General features: G+C 38.5%; 1 protein-coding gene across 7 annotated transcripts in view; it reads right to left on the bottom strand.

Moving 5' to 3' along the window:
* Positions 1-5969, bottom strand: part of LOC309842347 (uncharacterized protein C1orf141 homolog) — a 55015-nt gene extending 49046 nt beyond the window's left edge. For 5 of the 7 annotated variants that reach the window (XM_082686440.1, XM_082686439.1, XM_082686437.1 and 2 more), the window contains exon 1: positions 5899-5969. The gene's annotated coding sequence lies outside the window, so the exon portion shown is untranslated. The remainder of the gene's footprint in view (positions 1-5898) is intronic. The other 2 variants (XM_082686441.1, XM_082686436.1) reach the window with 1 other exon arrangement.
* Between the last annotated feature and the right edge of the window lie 7392 nt (positions 5970-13361).

The following is a 13361-nucleotide window of genomic DNA, read 5'->3' on the forward strand; positions in this document are numbered from 1 at the left end:
TCGAGAGATATAAAAGCCCTTTCTGGAGAAATAAAAGAACTAAAATCTAACCAAGTTGAAATCAAAAAAGCTATTAATGAGGTGCAATCAAAAATGGAGGCTCTAACTGCTAGGATAAATGAGGCAGAAGAAAGAATTAGTGATATAGAAGACCAAATAACAGAGAATAAAGAAGCTGAACAAAAGAGGGACAAACAGCTACTGGACCACGAGGGGAGAATTCGAGAGATAAGTGACACCATAAGACGAAACAACATTAGAATAATTGGGATTCCAGAAGAAGAAGAAAGAGAGAGGGGAGCAGAAGGTATACTGGAGAGAATTATTGGGGAGAATTTCCCCAATATGGCAAAGGGAACGAGCATCAAAATTCAGGAGGTTCAGAGAACGCCCCTCAAAATCAATAAGAATAGGCCCACACCCCGTCACCAAATAATAAAATTTACAAGTCTCAGTGACAAAGAGAAAATCCTGAAAGCAGCCCAGGAAAAGAAGTCTGTAACATACAATGGTAAAAATATTAGATTGGCAGCTGACTTATCCACAGAGACCTGACAGGCCAGAAAGAGCTGGCATGATATTTTCAGAGCACTAAACGAGAAAAACATGCAGCCAAGAATACTATATCCAGCTAGGCTATCATTGAAAATAGAAGGAGAGATTAAAAGCTTCCAGGACAAACAACAACTGAAAGAATTTGCAAATACCAAACCAGCTCTACAGGAAATATTGAAAGGGGTCCTCTAAGCAAAGAGAGAGCCTACAAGTGGTAGATCAGAAAGGAACAGAGACCATATACAGTAACAGTCACCTTACAGGCAATACAATGGCACTAAATTCATATCTCTCAATAGTTACCCTGAATGTGAATGGGCTAAATGCCCCTGTCAAAAGACACAGGGTATCAGAATGGATAAAAAAACAAAACCCATCTATATGTTGCCTCCAAGAAACTCATTTTAAGCCCGAAGACACCTCCAGATTTAAAGTGAGGGGGTGGAAAAGAATTTACCATGCTAATGGACATCAGAAGAAAGCAGGAGTGGCAATCCTTAGATCAATTAGATTTTAAGCCAAAGACTATAATAAGAGATGAGGAAGGACACTATATCATACTCAAAGGGTCTGTCCAACAAGACGATTTAACAATTTTAAATATCTATGCCCCCAACGTGGGAGCAGCCAACTATATAAACCAATTAATAACAAAATCAAAGAAACACATCAACAATAATAAAATAATAGTAGGGGACTTTAACACTCCCCTCACTGAAATGGACAGGTCATCCAAGCAAAAGATCAGCAAGGAAATAAAGGCCTTAAACGACACACTGGACCAGATGGACATCACAGATATATTCAGAACATTTCATCCCAAAGCAATAGAATACACATTCTTCTCTAGTGCGCATGGAACATTCTCCAGAATAGATCACATCCTCGGTCCTAAATCAGGACTCAACCGGTATCAAAAGATTGGGATCATTCCCTGCATATTTTCAGACCACAATGCTCTAAAGCTAGAACTCAACCACAAAAGGAAGTTTGGAAAGAACCCAAATACATGGAGACTAAACAGTATCCTTCTAAAGAATGAATGGGTCAACCGGGAAATTAAAGAAGAATTGAAAAAAATCATGGAAACAAATGATAATGAAAATACAACGGTTCAAAATCTGTGGGACACAACAAAGGCAGTCCTGAGAGGAAAATATATAGCGGTACAAGCCTTTCTCAAGAAACAAGAAAGGTCTCAGGTACACAACCTAACCCTACACCTAAAGGAGCTGGAGAAAGAACAAGAAAGCAACCCTAAGCCCAGCAGGAGAAGAGAAATCATTAAGATCAGAGCAGAAATCAATGAAATAGAAACCAAAAAAACAATAGAACAAATCAACGAAACTAGGAGCTGGTTCTTTGAAAGAATTAATAAAATTGATAAACCCCTGGCCCGACTTATCAAAAAGAAAAGAGAAAGGACCCAAATAAATAAAATCATGAATGAAAGAGGAGAGATCACAACTAACACCAAAGAAATACAAACTATTATAAGAACATACTATGAGCAACTCTACGGCAATAAATTTGACAAGCTGGAAGAAATGGATGCATTCCTAGAAACATATAAACTACCACAACTGAACCAGGAAGAAATAGAAAGCCTGAACAGACCCATAACCAGTAAGGAGATTGAAACAGTCATTAAAAATCTCCAAAACAAACAAAAGCCCAGGGCCAGACGGCTTCCCGGGGGAATTCTACCAAACATTTAAAGAAGAACTAATTCCTATTCTCCTGAAACTGTTCCAAAAAATAGAAATGGAAGGAAAACTTCCAAACTCATTTTATGAGGCCAGCATCACCTTGATCCAAAAACCAGACAAAGATCCCACCAAAAAAGAGAGCTATAGACCGATATCCTTGATGAACACAGATGCGAAAATACTCAACAAAATACTAGCCAATAGGATTCAACAGTACATTAAAAAGATTATTCACCACGACCAAGTGGGATTTATTCCAGGGCTGCAAGGTTGGTTCAACATCCGCAAATCAGTCAATGTGATACAACACATCAATAAAAGAAAGAACAAGAACCATATGATCCTCTCAATAGATGCTGAAAAATCATTTGACAAAGTACAGCATCCCTTCCTGATCAAAACTCTTCAAAGTGTAGGGATAGAGGGCACATACCTCAATATCATCAAAGCCATCTATGAAAAACCCACCGCAAATATCATTCTCAATGGAGAAAAACTGAAAGCTTTTCCGCTAAGGTAAGGAACACGGCAGGGATGTCCATTATCACCACTGATATTCAACATAGTACTAGAGGTCCTAGCCTCAGCAATCAGACAACAAAAGGAAATTAAAGGCATCCAAATTGGCAAAGAAGAAGTCAAATTATCACTCTTCGCAGATGATATGATACTATATGTGGAAAACCCAAAAGACTCCACTCCAAAACTGCTAGAACTTATACAGGAATTCAGTAAAGTGTCAGGATATAAAATCAATGCACAGAAATCAGTTGCATTTCTCTACACCAACAGCAAGACAGAAGAAAGAGATATTAAGGAGTCAATCCCATTTACAATTGCATCCAAAACCATAAGATACCTAGGAATAAACCTAACCAAAGAGACACAGAATCTATACTCAGAAAACTATAAAGTACTCATGAAAGAAATTGAGGAAGACACAAAGAAATGGAAAAATGTTCCATGCTCCTGGATTGGAAGAATAAATATTGTGAAAATGTCTATGCTACCTAAAGCAATCTACACATTTAATGCAATTCCTATCAAAGTACCATCCATCTTTTTCAAAGAAATGGAACAAATAATGCTAAAATTTATATGGAACCAGAAAAGACCTCGAATAGCCAAAGGGATATTGAAAAAGAAAGCCAACGTTGGTGGCATCACAATTCCAGACTTCAAGCTCTATTACAAAGCTGTCATCATCAAGACAGCATGGTACTGGCACAAAAACAGAAACATAGATCAATGGAACAGAATAGAGAGCCCAGAAATAGACCCTCAAATCTATGGTCAACTAATCTTCGACAAAGCAGGAAAGAATGTCCAATGGAAAAAAGACAGCCTCTTCAATAAATGGTGCTGGGAAAATTGGACAGCCACATGCAGAAAAATGAAATTGGACCATTTCCTTACACCACACACAAAAATAGACTCAAAATGGATGAAGGACCTCAATGTGCGAAAGGAATCCATCAAAATCCTTGAGGAGAACACAGGCAGCAACCTCTTCGACCTCTGCCGCAGCAACATCTTCCTAGGAACAACGCAAAAGGCAAGGGAAGCAAGGGCAAAAATGAACTATTGGGATTTCATCAAGATCAAAAGCTTTTGCACAGCAAAGGAAACAGTTAACAAAATCAAAAGACAACTGACAGAATGGGAGAAGATATTTGCAAACGACATATCAGATAAAGGACTAGTGTCCAGAATCTATAAAGAACTTAGCAAACTCAACACCCAAAGAACAAATAATCCAATCAAGAAATGGGCAGAGGACATGAACAGACATTTCTGCAAAGAAGACATCCAGATGGCCAACAGACACATGAAAAAGTGCTCCATATCACTCGGCATCAGGGAAATACAAATCAAAACCACAATGAGATACCACCTCACACCAGTCAGAATGGCAAAAATCAACAAGTCAGGAAATGACAGATGCTGGCGAGGATGCGGAGAAAGGGGAACCCTCCTACACTGTTGGTGGGAATGCAAGCTGGTGCAACCTCTCTGGAAAACAGCATGGAGGTTCCTCAAAATGTTGAAAATAGAACTGCCCTATGACCCAGCAATTGCACTATTGGGTATTTACCCTAAAGATACAAACGTAGTGATCCAAAGGGGCACATGCACCCGAATGTTTATAGCAGCAATGTCCACAATAGCCAAACTATGGAAAAAACCTAGATGTCCATCAACAGATGAATGGATCACGAAGATGTGGTATATATACACAATGGAATACTATGCAGCCATCAAAAGAAATGAAATCTTGCCATTTGCGACAACATGGATGGAACTAGAGCGAATCATGCTTAGCGAAATAAGTCAAGCAGAGAAAGACAACTATCATATGATCTCCCTGATATGAGGAAGTGGTGATGCAACATGGAGGCTTAAGTGGGTAGGAGAAGAATAAAAGAAACAAGATGGGATTGGGAGGGAGACAAACCATAAGTGACTCTTGATCTCACAAAACAAACTGAGGGTTGCTGGGGGGAGGGGGTTTGGGAGAAGAGGGTGGGATTATGGACATTGGGGAGGGTATGTGCTTTGGTGAGTGCTGTGAAGTGTGTAAACCTGGTGATTCACAGACCTGTACCCCTGGGGATAAAAATATATGTTTATAAAAAATAAAAAATTAAAAAAAAAAAAAGAATAAGACATGTGGGATACCTATAAATGCTGCAAAGTGCATGTTTTCACCTGAATATCATTTCATTTTTTCCTGCCATCCTTGCCATATGTCTAACTGTCTGCTTACTTTTTCCACGGTGTATTTCTTTAAATTATAACTACACAAACTCCTTGGAACTTGATAAACAATGAGAATTTATTCAGCAATTTAGTATCTTCTATTTTAATCCCACAATTCAGTATCTTCTGTATCATGTCATTTGATTATGTTTCCTTTCCTTCTCTAATTTTTTCATAGTTTTATTTCTCAATTTTATACCAAAACCTTATTCTGGGGCACCTGGGTAACTCAGTATGTTAAGCGACTGCCTTTGGCTTGGGTCATGATCCTAGGATCCTGGGATTGAGCCCCATGTCTGGCTCCTTGCTCAGTGGGGAAACTGCTTTTCCCTCTGCCTCTACCTGCTACTCTGCCAGCTTATGCTCTTCTCTTTCAAATAAATAAATACAAATTCTTTTTAAAAAAAATCTTTTTCTGAGTTCACTGAACAGAAACTAAAACTGTGTCTTACAAACACAAGTATAGGGGGCCTGGGTAACTCAGTGGGTTAAAGCCTCTGCCTTTGGCTCAGGTCATGATCTCAGGGTCCTGGGATCAAACCCCACATCGATCTCTCTGTTCAGCAGGGAGCCTACTTCCCCCACTCTTCTGCCTGCCTCTCTGCCTACTTGTGATCTCTGTCTGTCAAATAAATAAATAAAATCTTAAAAAAAAAACCCACACACACAAGTATGCAGGCCTTAGGGAAACAACCCTGGTAAACATTACCATATCTTCATACTGGATATAAATCAAAAACATATCATTGGGTTGTGCTCAAGTAAATAGATCTAATGATCCCCCTTTCAACCAATACATTAACTGGGACAGGAGAGATGATCTCACTTCTAAAATATGAATAGATATATCTGAAGTGTTCTTATATGTACTTACAGTTGTAGGAAAATGCTCTACTCTCTGTTCTTATGTAGTGTTCTTATGTGGTCACAGAAGCCTAACTCATAGAATCTTGGGGTTAGAAGGGTCAATAGTCTCTCATACAATTCCATGAACAGTGAAGCAATACTGATCCCAACTGAACAAGACTTTTCTGATCCTTTTGTTTTTGTTGTTCTGATGCTTTTGTTTCATTGTCATTGTCTTTCCCAGGTTTCAGATTTCACTTTTCCTTCCAATTAGTTCCTGCACCCTACTGCCCCTTATTCTCCTGCCCCAGTCTTCCTCCTTATCCCTCAAATACTGATACTTCATAATTCCATCAGAGTTGTCTTTTTGATGACACTGAATTGCTGACCAACTCCAGCTCCAGGATACAAACCTTAACTAGGTCCCCATTACCTACAGAATAACATGCAAACTTTTCAGATGACATATGAGATATTTGAAGAAAAGGCAGTCTAGGATCTGGCTCAGTTCACCTTTTGAGTTAATCTCCACCATATCCAGTCTTCTGCCAAACTCTATGATTCTCATTCCCTGGATGCCTCCTGCCTTTCTCGCAGGTATATTCTTCACTCATGCTTTTCCTTTCCCTGGCAATGTTTTTTCTTCATGCCTTCCAGTCGAAAGCCTACTCTTTATCAAATCCTAGTATGAAGGCTACCTCTTCTGTGAAATTTTCCTTGACATCCTTGTATTCCTTGTCTTGGTGACAGTCTCTTCCTCATGTGTGCTCCTATCATGCTTTGTCCTACACCATAGAATTGGGTACATTGTGCTACAGAAATTCACTCTGACAAGTTGCCTCCTCACTGTGTTGAAAGCTCATGCAAAACAATGATTACCCACCTATGAATCTCAGCAGCAAGTAAAGGATTTTATACCTAAGTGGGATCTGAAAAGTACAATTTAATTTGGAGGCATCTCTGGTTATATCATTTTAGGGAGAGTAATCCCAGTTTATCTTAATAGATAATGTTAATTCAGGATGATTTACTGGGGTATGAAACATGAACTTGAGTGAATGATTATAAAATATGTTTCTTGCCAAATTTAAATTCAGTAAAATTATTTCCAAAGGAAACTTGGATTTATGTTCTCAATTACTGGCTCAGTAATGACAGTTTTTTAAAAAAAGAACACAATGAAACAGAGAACTTGCCAACTAGGACAAAATGAAATTCTCAGTGGTTCTTACAGTAAATCACCCACAGAACTTGCTGTGAAGACTTGTCTGCATAATGAACAATTTCAGGGTTGCAGGGCCAACATTGTAAGCACATCAGAGGCTGAGTCATACTAAAAATAACAGTATCAAACTAAAAAGTTGCTTTTAAGAACAATAATTCATTTTTAAAAATTAGCACCTTTGGTACTGAAGAAAATTCAGAAAGCACACAAACAAAAAACTCTAATGCTTCCAACATAATAGGCTCTGCTAAACAGGTTTCTTTAGCAAGGTCTAAATGTCTCCTATTAAAGGAAGAACTCAGGAAAACCAAAAGGGCCTCAAACACATAAAGAGTGTGACTGAGCAATTATCTAGAAAATGGAAGTTTAAATTAAAATTTTCTTCCATTATCTGTTTTTTTTTGGTTCAAACATTTACTCCTTGAAGGAAAAGCATCTATCTTGTGCTTTTATCTTACACATGCACCAAACACTGTGTTCCACACATCGAACTCACTGTTCAATAATTACATTTTACTTAATGAGATACCAGGCTGAATTTCTCCACCTCACATTTCAAGTACAGATACAAGAAAATCCTTTTTTCTAAGTCTAAAACATTGAGAAGTGGTCCATAATTATGGGCTGGATTATGCTTCACCAAAATTCCTGTTTGGGAGCCCCAAAACCTAGTACCTCAGAATGTGGCTAGAGGCAGAGCCTTTGTTTTACAAAGTCACTAAGTGAAAATGGAGTCATTAGACCAGACCTTAATCCATTTGACTGGTAAGAAGGGATTAGGACACAGACATCATGCACAGAGGAAAGACCATGTGAGAACACAGCAAGGCAGCCATCCCCAAGCCAAAGAAAGAGGACTAAGAAGAAATCAACCCTGTAGACACCTTGATCTTGACCTTCGGGCCTCTGGGACTGAAAGAAATAAATTTCTGTTGTTTAAGCACCCCCGGTCTCTGGCATTTTGTTATGGCAGCGTTTATAAACTAATATAGCCCATAAATCATGAGAACTAATTTGAAAGCTCACTATCAGAAGATGTAACTATTAAATATGGCCCATGTGCTTAGATCTATACCACATAATTTCCTTGTCTTTTTGTTATAAGAGAGGGAGAGAAAATTTACTCTTCATTTTGAAACTTTACTAAAATTTGCCTATAACCAACTTGAGGTTGGGTAGGAAGCTTCTAAGGAAAAATATCAAGGACGTTTAAAAAATTAAGAACAAGGCAGAGGATCATAGGGGGAGAGAGGAAAAAATTAAACAAGATGAAACCAGAGAAGGAGACAAACCATAAGAAACTCTTAATCTTAGGAAACAAACTGAGGGTTGCTGGAGGGGGTGGGGGGGATGGGGTAACCAGGTGATGGCCTTTGGGAAGGGCATGTGTTGCTATGTGAACTGGGTATTATATAAGACTGATGAATCATACATCTGTACCCCTGAAATAAATAACACCATTATATGTTAATTGAATTTAAATTAAAAACAAATAAATAAATAAAGTTACCCCAAAATAAAAATAAATAAAATAAATAAAAGTCTGGAAAAAAATATGTTCACAGGATCTGGGGAGTATTATTGTGAAAAACCAATCAGACAACAATCAGGAGAATCTCAAAATTCCACAATTATTGCAAAAGTGATCAATTCTTACCATCCCATTCCAGATTAGTTCTGTCTGGCAAGTTTGGATGTACCAGTCAGGTCCCCTCAAGCAGGGTCACACCTTGTGCTCACCCCCCACCTCCAACCCCTCTCCAGGTTCACCTTCCAGGTGGTTTCTCTACCCCCAGCTGGCCTGGACTGGGTAGGGGAGTGGGGGGTACTGAAAATAAGGAGCCCAACTAAAACACTCTGTGCCTTTGTCCTTTAATGTGAAGTCAAAACTAGGGGCAAATGGTAAGATACTTTAATACTAAGTACAGAAGATGCAAAGGTTGTTTTCAAGGAACCTGGAAGAGCCCCAGACCAGCCTCCCACCCCCATCCTATACTCACCTGAGAAACCATGGTGGGGAGAACCCAGCAACCCAGCTTTACACATGCCACTTTTCACATCTCCTCAATCTCTCTCTCTCTCAGTAGGTACAGCTGGAGACAGTTGCACTGACTGGGGGAACAAAAAGAGCCTAAGATTTAATAAAACTATGTGTTTTCTAGTTCATCTCCCATCTTCACACAAATTTTAATTTCTGGCCTTCCAATACCACTGCCTCTACTTTCTTTTTTTCTCTTCTAGTTCTGCTGGTTCTTCTCTCACCACCCTGCCACCTCCAGCCCTGTTACAACACATCCTGTGTCCATCGAAAATTTCCAGAACTTTCCCTACCTTGAAAAGGTCAATTTTCTTTCTCCAGGGAGAGGTTGCACCCACACACTTAAATCACTAAAAGTTAAAGTGACTCACCTATATTACAGATATAAGAACAACTATGCTGAAAGAGCAGAAGAATAAAGAAGTTAAGGAAAAAATCAAGCATAAAGGGACTAGGAGTAGTAACTTCACTTTCCTTCCCTCCTTCCTTCCTTCCTTCCTTTCTTCCTTCCTTCCTTTTGTACTTTCCTGGAAACACAAAATTATGAAAAGAAGCTTAAATCTTCCTCCTTGCAGCCTGCAGGTCTGAATGGAAGTCAGCAGCCTGTATTTAAAAAATTTGTTGAAGAGCTGCTTTCATGACTTAGGACACAAAGAGTACAACAACAACAAAATTCTCATTCTTAATATTAAGAAGCTGCCTATGTAATTAGTAAGATCACTGTGTATTTTATTGGTCAGATAGCAGGTTTGGGCACCCTCACCACACAAACACACACACACCATTTGTACACACCACAGAATCATAATTAAAAAATGACTGACTTGAAAATGTTCTTCATTTGAGAATGGTGGAGCATTTCTACAATATAAATTGAGCTGTTAGGCAAGAGTTACATTGGTAAGCATTTCAGGAATTCAGCTCATTATGCAAAACGAAATAGAAATAAAAGTTTTTAAAAATAGCATTGATATCCTAACACAAGTCCATGCTAGTGGCAATGGGAGAAATTTTGCAAAAAATGTGCTTTTACTGTGTAGTAATCAAAATTTGGGTAGACATTGTTATTCATAGTCAATGCATGAAAACATTGGAATCAATTTATTTCACATATTTAAAATATAAAAAATACAATAATAAAAACTACAGTGGTTTAATTCTATCATATTTTAAAACCATGTACATTCAAGTACATGATTTGTAGGGAATCCATAACTAGAATCTAGTTGATTGTAGAGTTTTGCCTAAGATTAATATAATGACTTCAGCTCATAAATTTGCACAAAGGTGACATTAGCTTCTTAAATAAAGGAGAACTGAATTCAGAATGTTAGCTACTCACCAATTTATAATCAATAAAATTTATAAAGCATGAATCTTATTAAAGTTCTTAGAATATTGCCATTATCTTGGTTAGTATTTATGGAATGCATACTTTGTGTCACAAGTTACAGTAGAAATTTTTAATGTTATATCTCATTTCATCCTTCATCTTTCATTAATATGTAATCTTTAATTAATATCTATGAGGAAAGTATTATCTTGAGCTTTAGAAATGATAAAACTCAAAGAAATTATATGACTTCCCCCAACATCATGTAATTAGTAACAATTAATATAATGAAAAATATTTTCTCTTTAATAAAAAACATTCAGTAAAATGTACACTAAAATAATCAAAATGAATTCTCTGTTAAATTCAACAGAAAATTACTGAATGAGATCATGAACCTGTTTACAGATAAATACTGAGTAAAAGAGCTTAATGCATGGTTTTATTTTAAAAGTATACAATTTCTTGGGGCACTTGGGTGGTTCAGCCATTTAAGCACCCAACTCTTGATTTCAGTTCAGGTCATGATCTCAGGGTCCTGAGCTCGAACCATGCACTGGGCTCTGCTCTGAGCATGGAGCCTGCTTTAGATTCTCTCTCTCTCCCTTTCCCTCTGCCCCACCCTCTTGTGTACTCTCTTTCTAATAAAAGAAAAAAAAAGGCAAAAGTATACAATTTCTTAAAATATAAACTGAATTATATAAGAAAGCAAAGAAAGTAATATTTGCAGACTTTTTCCTGCAAAGAGTGCAGACCAACCACAAAGTTAGAGGGTACGTTCCCAAGACCACACTCATTTCTGCCACCAAGTTCAAACCCTTGGTTCAGTAATTAGCTAGGACCCACAGAACTCACTGAAAGCTATTATACTCAGGATTATGGTTTACTACAGGAACACTATACAGATTAGAATCACCAACCAAGGGAAAAAGTGCATAGGGCAGAGTGTAGGAAGGAGAAGGACTAAATGCAGAGTTTCTGTTGTCTTCCTGACGAGCCAGGACAAGTTACTCTCTTGGTGTGAATGTATATATACATAAGGAGTACTGTCAGTGAGGGAGACTCACCTAAGCTTTGCAGCCAGAGTTTTTAACTGGGCTTCATCAATTTGACTGATTGCCTACACGGTTAATCTCAGTTTCCATGTTGACCCAAAACACCCACCTTAGGTCACATTGTTGGTCCTTCTGGAGCAGCCAACGCCCACCTTAAAACATATGGGTGTGGCCAGCCCTCCACTCTAAATCACACTGCTAGACTATTCAAAATGATCCAAGGCCCCAAGCAAACAAAGACATTCTATCAAGCACAACATCCCTAGGACCCAAAGATTACCCACTAGAATAGCAAAGGGCAAAGGCCAGAACTTCTCTTTGGGCAAGGGAATCTTGACTATAAATTCTTTCCTACACACCTACTACATTTGGTTTAGAAAGTATCTAAATTTTTACTTACCCATTCTGAAATGATGAAAAGCCTGTGATTGCCCATCCCCATCTTCTGTTCTCTCACATAAACCATGAGGCCTAGGAGACATGTCAATATTCTTCAGCCTTCCTATTGTCCCTTTCATATCATTATTATTTCTCTTCCTTTGGAGAGGTCTCCTTTTAGGAGGTTTATGCCAAACATCTCTGCACACCTACTTACTTTTTTTTTTAATTATTATTATTTTTTTATTTGACAGACGGAGATCACAAGCAGACAGAGAGGCAGGCAGAGAGAGAGAGGGAAGCAGGCTCCCGGCTGAGCAGAGAGCCCGATGTGGGGCTCGATCCCAGGACCCTGGGACCACGACCCGAGCCGAAGGCAGAGGCTTTAACCCACTGAGCCACCCAGGTGCCCCTGCACACCTACTTACTAACAAAATTTCTAACCATTTCCCACTTGTACTAATTTAGGACTGTTCTCAGTATTCCTTTCCATATTAAACCCATGAAGACAAAAGTTTTGTCTCTAAACTCATGAACCTATAACCAGATTAAAGATACCTTTACTTTTTTCTTTATCCTCTAAAATGATGAGTCTAAAATCTTGAGCTCTGATAGATCATCTCTAACCACAACCTCTTATCCCTTTAGTTCATTACCTCTCTTCTTTCAGATAATAGGCTCTTTGGTCCCTTAATCATCGACCTTTATTCCATCTCTTCCATTTTCAAATCCAATGGACATCTTTCAGACCCTATAGTTATTTGATCTTTGTTTTGAATTTGACACATTAATTTTGGTTCTTTGAAATGTTCCCATCCCTTGGCTTCAAGGATCCCACTCTCTACTACTTCTCCTGCCTTACTGACAATTTCCTTACTATCCTCCCTTACGAACTCCTGTTTCTCCACTCATTCCCTCGGATTCTTTCCTATTTTCTTCTCCCTTCATTCCCTTCCTGGGCTTGACATTGCCTTCAGAATACAGTCAAAATTACACAGCATAGAATATGGAAACTTGCATCATCTGAGTCTTATCTACGTTGAACTGAGTTCTGATTTCTTTTCCAGCTTTTCTTCAGATAACCTATTGTACACAAAGTGACAACCTTACCAGTTAATGTGAATTCTTCAGATGTTCCAGATTTTTTCTATCTCTATGTCTTTGTTCATGCTGCTCCCCCTGCACAGGCACTTTAAAAGAACTTATTAAACTTTGTGGCTCCAGAGGAGGAGCACTTTATTTGTTCAGTGCCAGTGAGACCACTGGCCACAACTCTGACCACAATGATTGGCTCAGGAAAAGGGGAATGACTCAGGTGAGGTCAATTAAGACCCGGAAAATTCAGTTCTGGGATATGGAGCCTCTGGGAAAGCAAATTCTCTCTCTTCTCCTAGTCCGTTTTGGCTTTGGGGGCCACCATAAATAGTCTGAAAATGTAGCTGATCCAGAGGAAACAAAGTGA

This window comes from Mustela nivalis (assembly GCF_964662115.1).
Source record: "Mustela nivalis genome assembly, chromosome: 10".
NCBI lineage: Eukaryota > Metazoa > Chordata > Mammalia > Carnivora > Mustelidae > Mustela > Mustela nivalis.